The sequence below is a fragment of the Oratosquilla oratoria genome, chromosome 1 (assembly GCF_046742065.1).
Source record: "Oratosquilla oratoria isolate Oo_2021 chromosome 1, ASM4674206v1, whole genome shotgun sequence".
NCBI classification, from domain to species: Eukaryota; Metazoa; Arthropoda; class Malacostraca; order Stomatopoda; family Squillidae; genus Oratosquilla; species Oratosquilla oratoria.
The window spans coordinates 59378807-59393777 of record NC_134777.1 but is presented as its reverse complement, the minus strand read 5'-3'; the positions used below and the strand labels follow the sequence as shown (position 1 = coordinate 59393777).

The 14971-nt window shown below is 38.2% G+C and overlaps 1 protein-coding gene across 5 annotated transcripts in view; it reads right to left on the bottom strand.

Moving 5' to 3' along the window:
- The window catches only part of LOC143029243 (bestrophin-4-like), a 180820-nt gene that overhangs the window by 24547 nt on the left and 141302 nt on the right, over window positions 1–14971 (bottom strand). The window lies entirely within an intron of this gene.

Below are 14971 nucleotides of genomic sequence, written 5' to 3'. Positions count from 1 at the left end.
GGCACAAAAGAAAAAATAATTACAACCAGCCAACAGACTCTCCTTATTCCAGCGGTGCAGCCCATTTTACAGTTTGAAATTAATTAATATACTGCCTTTGATTACATTCTCTTCTATGACTAAATAGCTTGCCCCAGTATAGGTTCAAGTTGTATGAAAAAGGAAGTGAAGGATGTACAGTATACAATAATTTTCAGCACTAACATGAGGAAAGCTCCTGGGTCTGATAAAATCTCAAATTGGATACTTCAGGAGTATAGAGAACAACTGGAATACATGTTTCATGACCTAATTGTGTGTTCTTTAGAAGACAAGTTAGTACCTAAGGATTGGAAGAGCTAACATTTATAAAGGAGTAAGTAAGGAATTATAGACTTCTCTGACCAACAAGATAGTTAAATTGTGAGAGAGGATTTAGAAAGACTATTTATTTATATACCAAGGGGTTTCTCTCCTTTACAAGGGAGGACATTCATATAGCAAGGGCTTTTTCCCCTTACAAGGGAGGTAGCCAAAGTCTAAGGCATAAATCTACTCCCACCCATTTCATCCCCACATACTCCACTCCCATTCACTAGCCCTCCCTCCCTCCCTCTTTTTTTTTTGGCTCCTCCTGGATGATGGGTCATCCCTGCATCCCTGCATTTTACAAGGAAGGTAGCCAAGTCAAAAGGCATGTACCCACTACCACCCATTCCACTCCAATCCACCACCTTTACTTCCCTCTCATCTTAGCTCCTCATGGATGACAGGTCATCCTTGTATCCCATCCAATGCCCTGAGTCACGAGCAATGCAGCAAGATACAGCACATAAAATGCAAGGTCGCTTCATTTAATCAGTGATCCCCCCCTCTGTCCCCTCATGCGGAAAAAGAGAAGATGGGGGAGAAATCCCTTTGGGCTACATCAAAATATAATTCACATATAGCCACTCCTTAACCCCCATCCCCCACCCTCTCCCTTCCTTGCAGGACAGTAAACGATTACAAAGGAAAAACATGGCAACAGGAGACCTTTTGGTCCATAACTAGTACTTTATACAGCCATTCTTCACTCACCCCTATCTCATGCCTTTTTCCATTCCTTGCTCAACAAACATTCCAGACATTCAACGGACATTATAAAAGACATACATGCATACATATACCAAAGGCTTTTTCCCCCTTACATGGGAGGTAGCCAAAAAAATAAAGGCATAAAAACCAATCCCACCCATTCCATCCTCATATACTCCACTCCCATCTACCCTATTCCCTGCCTCTTATCTTGGCTCCTCCTGGATGACAGGTCATCCCTGCATCTTGCCCACTACCCTGGGTTAGAAACAGTGTTACAAGACACAGCACATCCATACCAAGGCCACTTCATTAAATCAGCGACCCCCCTTTCTGTCCCCTCATGCAGAAATGGAGAAGGGGAGAAATCCCTTCAGGCTGTGTCAATTTATTTTTCATACATATTCCTTCACCCCCATCCCCCACCCATTCTCCCCTATGCATCACAGCACCATCTATACACAACCATTCTCCATTCACCCCTATCTTCTGTCCCGTCCTTCCTCAACAGACATTCCCCTCTTTCCCAAATGCCCCTTTTACCCCATCCATCAATCTTATCCTTGGTTGCCCCCTCATGTTCACTCCTTCCACCTCTGCCTTCCACACCTCTTTTACTAATCTTTTAGTTCCTTCTTTTACACACCTTCCTAAAATCTGTCACTAACTTCCTCAATCCCTCCTCTGAGCCTGCCACAAGTGCAGTGTTGTCAGCAAACAACAATTGACTTCTCTTACTTTTCTCCATTTTCTTTAACCATCTCCAATCCCTAACCCACTACCTTTGCATTTACCTCTTGCACCATCCCATCCATGTATAAATTGAACAGCCAAGGTGATATAAACCATCTCTGATAAAGTCCCACCTTTACCTCAAACCACTCACTCTCTCCATCTCTGACTCTAACACAAGCTCTACTACTCTTGTAAAAACTTTTGATGGCTCTTAACAGCTTCCCTCCTATCCCATATATCTGCAATACCTCCCATAGTGCCTTCTTGTCTACCCTGTCATAAGCCTTTTCCAAATCCATAAAATCCATAAAATCCATAAAATCCATAAAATCCATAAAAGCCCATAAAAGCCCAAAAAACATATCTGTTTTACACAAAAATCTGATCCACACAATTCCTATATGTCTTAGGCCCACACTGTTCCTCATCAATTACTGTTTCTCTTCTAATCCTCTCAATCAAGACCCTCCCATAAGCCTTCCGAACTACAATTACCAAATTGATCCCTCTGAAACTACTACACTAGCACTTGTCCCCTTTTCCCTTGTAAAATGAAACTATGCAGGCACTCCTCTAGTCCTCTGGCACTCTTAAACAAACATCATATAACATGATCACTAGCCGCGAAAGCATGGTAACTGATGTAGAAGTCGGTGAATCTGTTGCAAATAGCGATCACAATTTAGTCAGATTCAAACTCCTAAACAATTTTAGAATAGATACTTGTGCTTCTAAAATACCCGATTTCAGTAAAGCTCAGTTCATAGAACTACGTCAGGAGCTTCAGCTTACAGATTGGGAGGCAAAATTAAACGAAAGGCCTGTAGATCAGATGTGGGAAATATTTCAAAATACGCTCACTAAGATGATTCAAACTTACATTCCTTTTAAGGACAGACGTCCCCCAAATCAGGCTCGCCCAAAGTGGCTCGACAAAGAAACTGAAAAAAGTATTGCTAAAAAGAGACAGGCTTATAAGAAATATAAGTGCTCGGGTGCATCTAATGACTATGAAAGTTATGTATCAATACAGAGAGATTTAAAAAAGACAATAAGAAAAAGAAAACGACACTACGAAATGAACATCGCTGATAAATCCAAAGAGAATCCCAAAGAATTCTATAGTTACATTAGAGATAAAAAGGTTGTTAGGAATCACATTGGTCCACTATTATCTGCTGACGGTCAACTTGAATATTCAAATGAAGGAATGTGTAATATCTTAAACAATTATTTTAGCTCGGTATTCGTAAACGAAACACCTCAAAGTGAATTCCAAACTGAAACCTGTGAAAAGTCTGGGGTAAACTTACTCACTACGGTAAATATAACAAAAGAAAAAATTAAAAGGTGTATAGACAAACTCAAAGTTAATAAAACACCAGGGCCTGACGGTTGGCATCCAAGAATCTTAAAGGAAATGAAAAATGAGATTGTTGTTCCATTAGAAATTATTTTCAAGAAATCCATCATATCCGGAGATGTCCCAAGAGAATGGAAGCTAGCTAACGTTACTCCCATATTCAAAAAAGGTGACAAAAAGAAACCAAATAACTATAGGCCTATAAGTTTGACTTCGATCGTAGGAAAAATAATGGAAACTATCATCAGAGATGATATCGAATATCATTTAGAAAGTAACCGTTTGATAAATGATAGCCAGCATGGTTTCAGACGGAAACGTTCTTGCGTGACTAACTTACTCGAATTCTACAACACAGTTATCTCGAATTATGACAAAAGAAACAATATAGATTTAATATATCTAGACTTTGCAAAAGCTTTTGATACCGTCCCACACGAAAGGCTACTTACTAAATTAGCTTTGCATGGAATAAGTGGTAGCCTATTAGGTTGGACTAGTAATTGGTTGAAAGGTCGAAAACAGAGAGTTGTTTTAAATGGAAAAACTTCTGGATGGAAAAATGTTACAAGTGGAGTTCCTCAGGGTTCCGTTCTTGGGCCACTTCTATTCATAGTATATATAAATGATATAGACAATGGACTAAAATCTACTGTTTCCAAATTTGCTGATGATACAAAACTGTGCGGAGTGGCAAATGCTCACTCAAACCAATTAGATATTCAAGAAGATTTAGATCAATTACAGCAATGGTCTGAAAAGTGGCTAATGAAATTTAACACAAGTAAATGCAAGGTAATGCACATAGGTAAAAATAACAGTAAGTACGATTACAAGTTATTTGGAAATTCGTTAACAAAAGTGGATAGTAAAAAAGATCTCGGCGTAATTATCAGTAACGACCTCAAATCATCCAAGCAGTGTATTTCAGCCTCTGAGAAAGCAAATAAGATTCTGGGATTGATTGCGCGATCTTTTGATTTCAAAAGTCCATCACTCATTAACAAGCTATATAAATCGTTAGTTCGTCCACATTTGGAATATGCTGTTTCCGTATGGTCACCGAATCTCATTAAAGACATTGACAGACTGGAAAGAGTACAACGGCGAGCCACAAAATTGATTCCAAATATCAAAAATAAATCATACGAAAATCGACTTAAGCACATGAATCTGTTTTCCCTAAAAAAGCGTAGACTCAGAGGTGACTTGATACAGGTCTTTAAGATTCTAAAGGGAATTGACAACATCAAAAGTGACAAAATTTTCACATTGAATGAGAATCAGACAAGAAACAATGGTCTCAAACTGTCCGGAAATAGATTCAATTTGGAAGTAGGTAGAAACAACTTTGCCAACCGTGTAGTTAATGAATGGAATAAACTTCCTGCACAGGTAGTGCAATGTAGTTCAGTTCGAAGCTTTAAGAATCATTTAGATAAATACCTAAGTAAGATGCTGTAATGATTATAACTTATGTTATATTATTTGTTTTTGTTTTGTTATAATTTGTCTGTCTGATTTTCATTTATTATTAGTTATATGTCAATTTATAATAATTTACTATTTACCTTTTTGTTTGTTATTCAACTATACCTATGCATTTATTTATGTATTTTATTTGTTATTTTTACATTATTATAGTTTTAATTTATTATTAATATGATTTTTTTTTTTTTTTTTTTTGCATCCGACCTAGATATGGATCAAAAGGTCTCCTGTCGGCATGCTCCGCCTTTGTAATCCTTTGTAAAATAACCTCACCAGCCAGTCCACCATCACTGTACCTCTCTCTTTTTTTTTTTTTTTTTTTACCCAGGTGCCTTCCCTGTTCTCATCATCTTAACAACTGCCTTCACCTCATCTTTCCTTATTTCTCCTCCATTTTCCTCCATCATGGTCATTTTCTTAGTGCTTTCCACTGCAACTACCTTTCCCTTTTCCTCCCTATCCTCTTTCAAGTTAAGCAACTCCCTAAAATACTCTTTCCATCTTCCTATTACTGCCTTCTCTTCCATTATCATCTCTCCATCTGCACCTTTTACCTTTTCTTCTCTACTTGATTTACCTCCTCTTCGTCTCTTAACTTCTTTCCAAAACATCTTTTTATTACTTTCAAAATTTTCTGTCATACTCTTACACCATTTCACATTTGCTCTCCTTTATCTTATGCTTTACTTCTCTTCTCTTTTCTTTGTACCTCTCATATGATTCCTTTGTTTTATTTTGCAACCAATCTATGAAAGCTTGCTTCTTCTCTTCTACATCCTTCTTTGTTTCCTCATTCCACCACTCACTACCCTTCCTTCTATTTCCCCTCATCCTCCTTGTTCCACACACCATCTTTGCACACCTTGTGACTCCCTCCTTGAACCATCCCCATTCCTCCTGCACTCCTAGTTCTACTCTATCCTTCACTCCCTCCCACTCCTCTCTCAGCTTCTTCTTGTACTCCTCCTTTTCTTTCTCATTTAAGCAGTTCACTTTAGGCACCTCCCTACCTTCTGTCCTTTTCCTCTTTCTCCACCTATCCTCCACTCTCAACTTACCTTCCACCCAAAAATGATCTAATATTCCCCCACTCTCTCCACTTAGAACATGTACATCCTTAACTCTTCCTACTGTACTCCTGGTTACCACTATAGAGTCCATTAATGCTCTATCTACCACCCCTCCATCCATCACCCTCTCCCATGAGTACTTATGCTTGACTTTCTACCTAAACACTGTATTTGCTATCATCAACTCTCTAGACACATCACCATCGACTCTCCACTAAGATTTTTTCCTGGAACACCACACTTACCAACCACTCAGTCTATTGGTTCATTTCCTACCCTATCATATGACTCGAGTGGAAAGACTTGATAACAGTATTCTTTTCCTCCACCACAGGGTTTAGCAAAATGTGAAATGAATATTCAGAGAAATGGAACAGGACAGTAACAAGAATGGGGGGACAGCATAATGGAAGGACAGTCACTGTATAATAAAGTATTTTTCGGACCATAAGGCGCTTTGTACCATAAGGTGCACCCGTAATTTGCTATTCCCTGTCCTTACATAAGGCGCACCTGGTCTCGTCATCGGATAATCATGCATATGTGAGTGCATTCAGAACAACATTTTCGTTGTTGAATGAGAAAAATCGGTTGGGATTTAGCAAAATTACAAAAATAAATGATATATATTTTTATTTTGGTCAGTGAAATCAGACCACCTCCATGGACGGTCTGCCCTGCCAATACTCCTAAAAAACAACAAACACGTTATGGGAATTGTGGGGAATAAAACCAACATTAGCAGTTTTATTCCCGGAATTCTCTATTCACTTAAAAACACAAGATTACAAATGAAGGTAAATTTTTAGTTTCGACCATGGGCGCAATATAGCAATAAAAAATTAATTATTAATTTTGTAAATTATAATGTATCAACATAATATGCAATTTTGTGAGCGGAAATAAAAAACAAAAAATGTGCTGAAACAGATTTCGTAAGTAACGAAGTCGTGTCGGACGAATGGTACGCCATGTTTGTTATGATAGATGCCGACGTCGAAGATATGAAAGGGTGATAAATTCGTCTAACCTAACCTAACCTGTGTTTAATAAATCATTACCTGCAAATTAAATGTCATCCGGCTCGTCCTCGTTGTCGTCGTCGTGAGAGACGTTGGCATCCCGATCCTATGCTACCGACTTCATTCATTAGCATATTTGCTTGTAGCAAGGTATTTTTTATTTTCATTTCCGCCCACAAAATTGCATATTACGTTAATACATTTTAATTTACAAAATTAATAATTAATTTTATATTGCTATATTGCGCCCATGATCGAAACTAAAAAAATACCCAAATGACTACAGTCTGAGTGGAGCGAGACTATACCAATGCAAAATGGCTGTCTGTGTTGTGGACGCTATCATGTCATAGCCATGATAGCGTGAATGAATGCTGTGGCATGGACCCGAAAACTGTCGAAGTTTTCACAATTTTCTTGTCAAGATACATGCATCTTGGTTATAACTTGGTTGTAACTTTTGCTAGGCCTATCATGCACTGTCGCCGTCGGTAGGCTAGCTACGAAACGTGTCAAAATAGTACGTCACTATCCGAGGCATTTTTTTTGCACTGAAGCCACATATAAGGCGCACCGCACGATAAGGCGCACCACCTGATTTTGGCCAATTTTAAGGATTTTTCCTGCGCCTTATGGTCCGAAAAATACGGTATCATCATTTCTCTATGAACAGAGATTTCCTTTACCACAGACAAAATGTGTAGCTCTGGTCTATAGGGGCACCCCATATAGACTTTAAAGTATCAGCTGCATGCTACTTAGCAACTTTTAACCCCCACATAACATGCAGCCAATATCCCAGACAGGGGATACCGTAATTACCTGAGGGCAGAAACTAGAGTATATGGAAAGATTTGATGGAAAACTCTTGGACTGGATGAGAGGATTCTTGAAAGACAATACATAAAGAACAGTTATAAAGAACAAGATGTCAGGATGGAAAGAGGCTATTAGAGTCCTGCAGGGGCTGGTAACGGAACCCAATATAATTCATGTAAATGACAATACATCAATCTGCTGCCTCAGGTCTATCCTGTAGGCAACCCATGGATACTAGGTAACCAGCAACAGGCACTAGAGTAGCCCACAAGTCACTCAAGGAAGAGGTACTGTGTTGTCTAAGAAAATAACATGAATGGAACAAGCTACACTTACATGTTTACAGATGATCAATGATTATGAGGAAAATATAAGATCAAGATTGCAAACTGCTTCAAAAAGATTTAGACAGAATATGACTTGAGCCAAGTGTGAAAATGGACTTAATGCTAAAAAATGCAAAATATTGAAAATGGGCACAGTACTTGACAATTTGAGGTCTCCACTGGGATCTAAGATAACAAGGAAAATAAATGGGTGTTGAATGAGTATAGGATGGGTGAAAGGTGGCTGCATGACTTAGCTGGCCATCCCTCTTATATAGGGGAGAGAGCCTTTTGGTACATGTAAGTATGGCCTTGCTGTGGATGTAATGTGTCAAAGGATTACAAAGGTGGAGCATGCCAACAGGAGACCTTTTGGTCCATATCTAGGTCGGATGCGAAAAAATCATAATAATAATAAAATAATAAATAAAAACTATAATAATGTAAATAGCAAATAAAATATATAAATAAATGCATAGGTATAGTTAAATAATAAACAAACAGGTAAATAGTAAATACTAATAGACATATAACTAATAATAAATGAAAATCAAACAGACAAATGATAAAACAAAAACAAATAATATAAAATAAATTATAATCATTACAGCATCTTGCTTAGGTGTTTATCTAAATGATTCTTAAAGCTTTGAACTGAACTACATTGCACTACCTGTGCAGGAAGTTTATTCCATTCATTAACTACACGGTTGGCAAAGTTGTTTCTACCTACTTCCAAATTGAATCTATTTCCGGACAGTTTGAGACCATTGTTTCTTGTCTGATTCTCATTCAATGTGAAAATGTTGTCACTTTTGATGTTGTCAATTCCCTTTAGAATCTTAAAGACCTGTATCAAGTCACCTCTGAGTCTACGCTTTTTTAGGGAAAACAGATTCATATGTTTTAGTCGATTTTCGTATGATTTATTTTTGATATTTGGAATCAATTTTGTGGCTCGCTGTTGTACTTTTTCCAGTCTGTCAATGTCTTTAACGAGATTCGGTGACCATACAGAAACAGCATATTCCAAATGTGGACGAACTAACGATTTATCTAACTTGTTAATGAGTGATGGACTTTTGAAATCAAAAGATCATGCAATCAGTCCTAGAATCTTATTTGCTTTCTCAGAGGCTGAAATACACTGCTTGGATGATTTGAGGTCGTTACTGATAATTACACAGAAATCTTTTTCACTATCCACTTTTGTTAATGAATTTCCAAATAACTTGTAATCGTACTTACTGTTATTCTTACTATGTGCATTACCTTGCATTTATTTGTGTTAAATTTCATTAGCCACTTTTCAGACCAATGCTGTAATTTATCTAAATCTTCTTGAATATCTAATTGGTTTAAGTGATCATTTGCCATTTCGCACAGTTTTGTATCATCAGCAAATTTGGAAACAGTAGATTTTAGTCCATGGTCTATATCATTTATATATACTATGAATAGAAGTGGCCCAAGAATGGAACCCTGAGGAACTCCACTTGTAACATTTTTCTATCTAAAAGTTTTTCCATTTAAAACAACTCTCTGTTTTTGACCATTCAACCATGATAGTTTCCATTATTTTTCCTACGATTGAAGTCAAACTTATAGGCCTATAGTTATTTGGTTTCTTTTTGTCACCTTTTTTGAATATGGGAGTAATGTTAGCTAGCTTCCATTCTCTTGGGACATCTCCGGATATGATGGATTTCTTGAAAATAATTTCTAATGGAACAACAATCTCATTTTTCATTTCCTTTAAGATTCTTGGATGCCAACCGTCAGGCCCTGGTGTCTTATTAACTTTGAGTTTATCTATACACCTTTTAATTTTTTCTTTTGTTATATTTACCATGGTAAATTTACCCTAGACTTTTCACAGGTTTCAGTTTGGAGTTCACTTTGAGGTGTTTCGTTTATGAACACCGAGCTAAAATAATTGTTTAAGATATTACACATTCCTTCATTTGAATATTCAAGTTGACCGTCAGCAGATAATAGTGAACCAATGTGATTCCTAACAACCTTGTTATCTCTAATGTAACTATAGAATTCTTTGGGATTCTCTTTGGATTTATCAGCGATGTTCATTTCGTAGTGTCGTTTTCTTTTTCTTATTGTCTTTTTTAAATCTCTCTGTATTGATACATAACTTTCATAGTCATTAGATGCACCCGAGCACTTATATTTCTTATAAGCCTGTCTCTTTTTAGCAATACTTTTTTTCAGTTTCTTTGTCGAGCCACTTTGGGTGAGCCTGATTTGGGGGATGTCTGTCCTTAAAAGGAATGTAAGTTTGAATCATCTTAGTGAGCGTATTTTGAAATATTTCCCACATCTGATCTACAGGTCTTTTGTTTAATTTTTCCTCCGAATCTGTAAGCTGATGCTCCTGACGTAGTCCTATGAACTTAGCTTTACTGAAATCGGGTATTTTAGAAACACAAATATCTATTCTAAAATTTTTAGGAGTTTGAATCTAAGTTGTGATTGCTATTTGCAACAGATTCACTGACTTCTACATCAGTTACCATGCTTTCGCGGTTAGTGATCAATAGATCGAGTAAGTTTCCATATCTTGTGGGCTCTTTTCATGCTGAATTAAGTTATTGTCACCAAGAAAATCAATCAAGCGACTACCTATATGGCCATGTTCAAGGGTCATCCAATCAATGTCAGTAAAATTGAAATCACCCATTATCAATAAATCCCGGTTGCAGAAACTAGACAGTTCTTGAAATAACAGTTTGTCGTCTGCTAATGATAATGTCTTTGGCCTATATATTACACCTACATTCATTTTTTGTCCATTCGTTTGGGTTAACCCACAAACTGTCATATGCATCCTGTTTCACTTTCTCTAAAAAACAAGCATGAACATTGTTTTTTACGTACAACAGAACACCCCCACCTTTCTTGTGGTTTCTATCCTGATGAAAGTGTTTAAATGCCGCAATATTAAATTCAGCTTCGAACTCTGTACCAATTAACCATGTCTCAGTTATTCCTATCATATCGAGATTTTCGCTTTTGACATATGTCTGTATTTCTTGAAATTTGTTCCTAATACTATGAGCATTAAAGTACATGGTTTTAAGAAACTTGTGATTATTTCTTTTTGACACATTTTGAGTTTCAATATCATGTCTTACATTATCATTTTGTTTTCTATTTATACCTTGCTCTATATTATTATTTGGTCCTTCATTGACATTCAATGCCTCATTAACATTTCTCCCATCAAAATCAACATTTCCCCCATCACGGACATCTGGTCAATCATGGTCATCCGATCTCTTTTGTACATTTTGTCCCCCTATGTCACCGTGATTCACGCCAGCCTCCCGTCGTTCATTGACATTATGTCCGGCATCCCTTCCTAAAATTATATTTTGTCCTCCAGTGACATTATATCCTACCGTGATATTCTTTCCTCCACTATAATTACATCCCATCGTGATCTTTTGTCTTCCACTGTCATTACATCCCATCATGGTATTTTGGCCTTCACTGACATTCTGTCCGGTATCCCTTCCTAAAATTATATTTTGTCCTCCACTGACATTATATCCTACTGTGATATTTTCTCCTCCATTATCATTACATCCTATCATGATATTTTGTCCTCCACTATCATTACTTCCCATCGTAATCTTTTGTCCTTCACTGTCATTACATCCCATTGCGACATTTTGTCCTATGACATTACATCCTAAGGAGGAGTGTCTTGCTGCATTGTTTCTGATCCAGGGTGATGGGCGAGATGCAGGGATGACCCATTGTCCATAAGGAGCCAAGATGAGAGGGAGGGAGGGAGGGGTGGTGAATGAGAGTGGAATGGGTGTGAATGAAATGGGTGGGAGTGGAATTATGCCTTTTGATTTTGGATACCTCCCTGGTAAGGGGGAAAAAGCCCTTGGTATATGCAAGCATGTATGTATGTTTGATATGTTGGAACAAAGAGACCATCAATGATTCATTTAATGGGAAGAAAAACAATTACAAAAACAGGAGAGAATTAAGGAATTTTTGGTCATGGATAATTTGTTCTACAAAACACATTAGCAAGACCATCAAGACAAAATGTTGAAAAACATTAGAGGGACTTTACACTACATGGATGATGATGAAAAAACTCAGAGAACCAAATCTGCCCTTGGTTAGAATATGAAATAGTGGTGTGGTCAATTAATCAGTATGTTGCCCTAGGTCTTTTCATGGTTCTCAGGTAGCTGCCAACAGCCACTGCAATGGCCCATAGGTCATTCATGGAAGAGATACTGAGTGTTTTCTGTGTGGAAATTGCATCTATAGTAATTTACTTCTCAGGCCAGGCCTATACTACATTTGTTTTGTTTCTAAACTGGATAGTGACTGGAATTGAGTTGTGCTAGTGTGGATCTTGCTTGTCATGAGAGGGACTTCTCTGTAGGGCAAATGTCTGCAGGAGTTTGGAAATCAGTGGTTAGGATCTTGGTTTCTATTGGGGTGGTTTTAGTCATCATCCTATTTTTAATCTTAATGTCTTGTGTGGTTTGTTAGGTATCTTGATTGTAAGTAGTAAAGTGGATAAAATTTGCAGTAAATCTCTTTGTCTGAGATGGGAGGATATCATGAGGTCATGGGAAAAATACATGTTTAAAGAATACTGAAAAACATTTTTCCATGCAGATGTGCCAACTCTGGGAATGACCAAATTGAAGACATAGTCCAATCTAAAATCATAAACAAATTCAAACCTATGTTTCAACGCATAATTACCTCACAAAAAAAAAAAAAAAAAAAGCACTGCATATAATATGCAATGTAGGTCATCTAGAACATACAACTATTCTATTTGAAAAAACAAATCTATTGAAATTCATGGACTTAATAAAGTACAAAATTGCCATTGTTATGCACCAAATCTACAATAAGCAAATGACTCAAAACATATTGAAATTTTACTCAACTTACAAAACTCGCTATGCGAACAGGCATACAAATGACTTCTTTAAAACTCAATACAGAACAACCAAAAAAGGCCAATGCTTGTCTATTATAGGTATTAACACATGGAATAAACTTGAAAAGGAATTACCTAGGACAAAATGTTTATCAACATTCAAACATAAATACATATATACATACACCAAGGCTTTTCCCCCCTTACAAGGGAGGTAGCCAAAAAGAAAAAGGCATAAAATCATTCCCACCCATTCCATCCCTAATACACTCCACACCCCTCCACCCTCCCTCTTATCTTAGCACCTCCTGGATGACGGGTCATCCTTGCACCTTGTCCACTGCCCTGGTTCAGAAGCAGTGTCGCAAGACACAGCACATCCACAGCAAGGCTGCTTCATTAAATCGACGACCCCCCCTCTCCGTCCCCCCATGTATAAAAGGAGAAGATGGGGAGAAATCCCTTTGGGCTGCGTCAAATTTTGCTCACACATACTACCTCACCCCCCATCCCCCCACCCATTCCACCTCATGCATCACATCATCATCCATATACAACCATTCTCCATTCATTCCTGTCTTCTGTCCTCTCCCGTCCTTCCTCAACAGACATTCCCCTCTTCCCCAAAGCCCCCTTCACCCCATCCATCCACCTCATCCTAGGACGTCCCCTCATGTTCACTCCCCCCACATCTGCCTTCCATACCTCTTTTACTAGTCTTTCTTCACTCATTCTTTCCATGTGTCCAAACCATCCCAATATTCTTTCATCAACCCTATCTACCAACTCCCTTTCCACCCCCATTCTTCTCCTCACCTCCTCATTTCTCACTCTATCTAGCCTAGTAACCCCCATCATACTTCTCAGACACCTCATCTCAAACACATTCAGACTCCTTCTCTCTTCCTCTCTTATGTTCCATGTTTCTGCCCCATACAGTGCTGTTGGCACAATCACTCCTTCATACAGTCTCCTCTTAGCCTCCATTCCCAAATGTCTATTCCTCATTACACTTTTTAATCCACCAAGGCATTTACTCGCTTCTCTCAATCTACATTCTACCTCCACCATCACTCCACCTTTTCCTGCCACATTTGCACTCAAGTATCTAAAACTATCCACTTCCTCCAGTCACTCTCCCTTAACCTCTTCACTCTGGGGCACATCGCACGTCTGGCAGCATTAGCTGCCCGACATGCGATGTTGCGTCATAATAATCGCATAAAAAATAAAGTCAGTGCTCAATCGTTCGTTCTCTTTCACCCGTGTATTTTGATAACCATAGAAAATTGATGAAACCAGTTTAGAGAGAATGGAAATTACGTAGGTACGACTACAATAAATATAATCAAGATGCCGACATCGGCATCATTGAGTACCCACTTGCTCCTCATGCCACCTACATAGGCATCACCGTATGGAAGTGGTTAATGCTCACTTCCAGTCTACTGCCACTTTCACCCCTTGTACATCTCATCACCTTACTTTTACCCACATTTATCTTTAGGTTTCTTCTATCACATACTCTCCCAAACTCTGTCACCAACTTCATCAATCCCTCCTCCAATTCTGCCACAAGTGCAGTGTCATCCGCAAACAACAGCTGGCTCACCTCCCACTTTTCTCCATTTTCTTTAAACATCTCCAATCCCTGACCCACTACCCTTGCATTTACCTCTCGCACTACCCCATCCATGTATAAGTTGAACAGCCAGGGCGACATGACGTATGCTTGACCAAGTCCCACCTTTACCTCGAACCACCCACTCTCTCCATTTCTAATCCTGACACAAGCTCTACTACTCTCATAAAAACTCTTGACAGCTCCTAGAAGCTTTCCTCCTATCCAGTATATCTGCATAACATTCAAACAATAAGACAAACACATAACATTCAAACAATATTTCAAAAAGTTATTAATCTATAAGTATTAGTATATTGAACATTTTAGGTCCATTTCATGATTGTATTCATGGAGAAACTGTCATGTACTGCCCAAGTCTGCCGATCTTTTTTTCTTGTTCTTGCAGGTGACGGTTACATGTGACCTGGATCCACGCAGTGAGCAATTATTGTCCCGTCAACGATTGACCTGACCTCTCCCCACCGCGAAACCAGAACTTCGCCTGACCCCCACAAGATGCGAT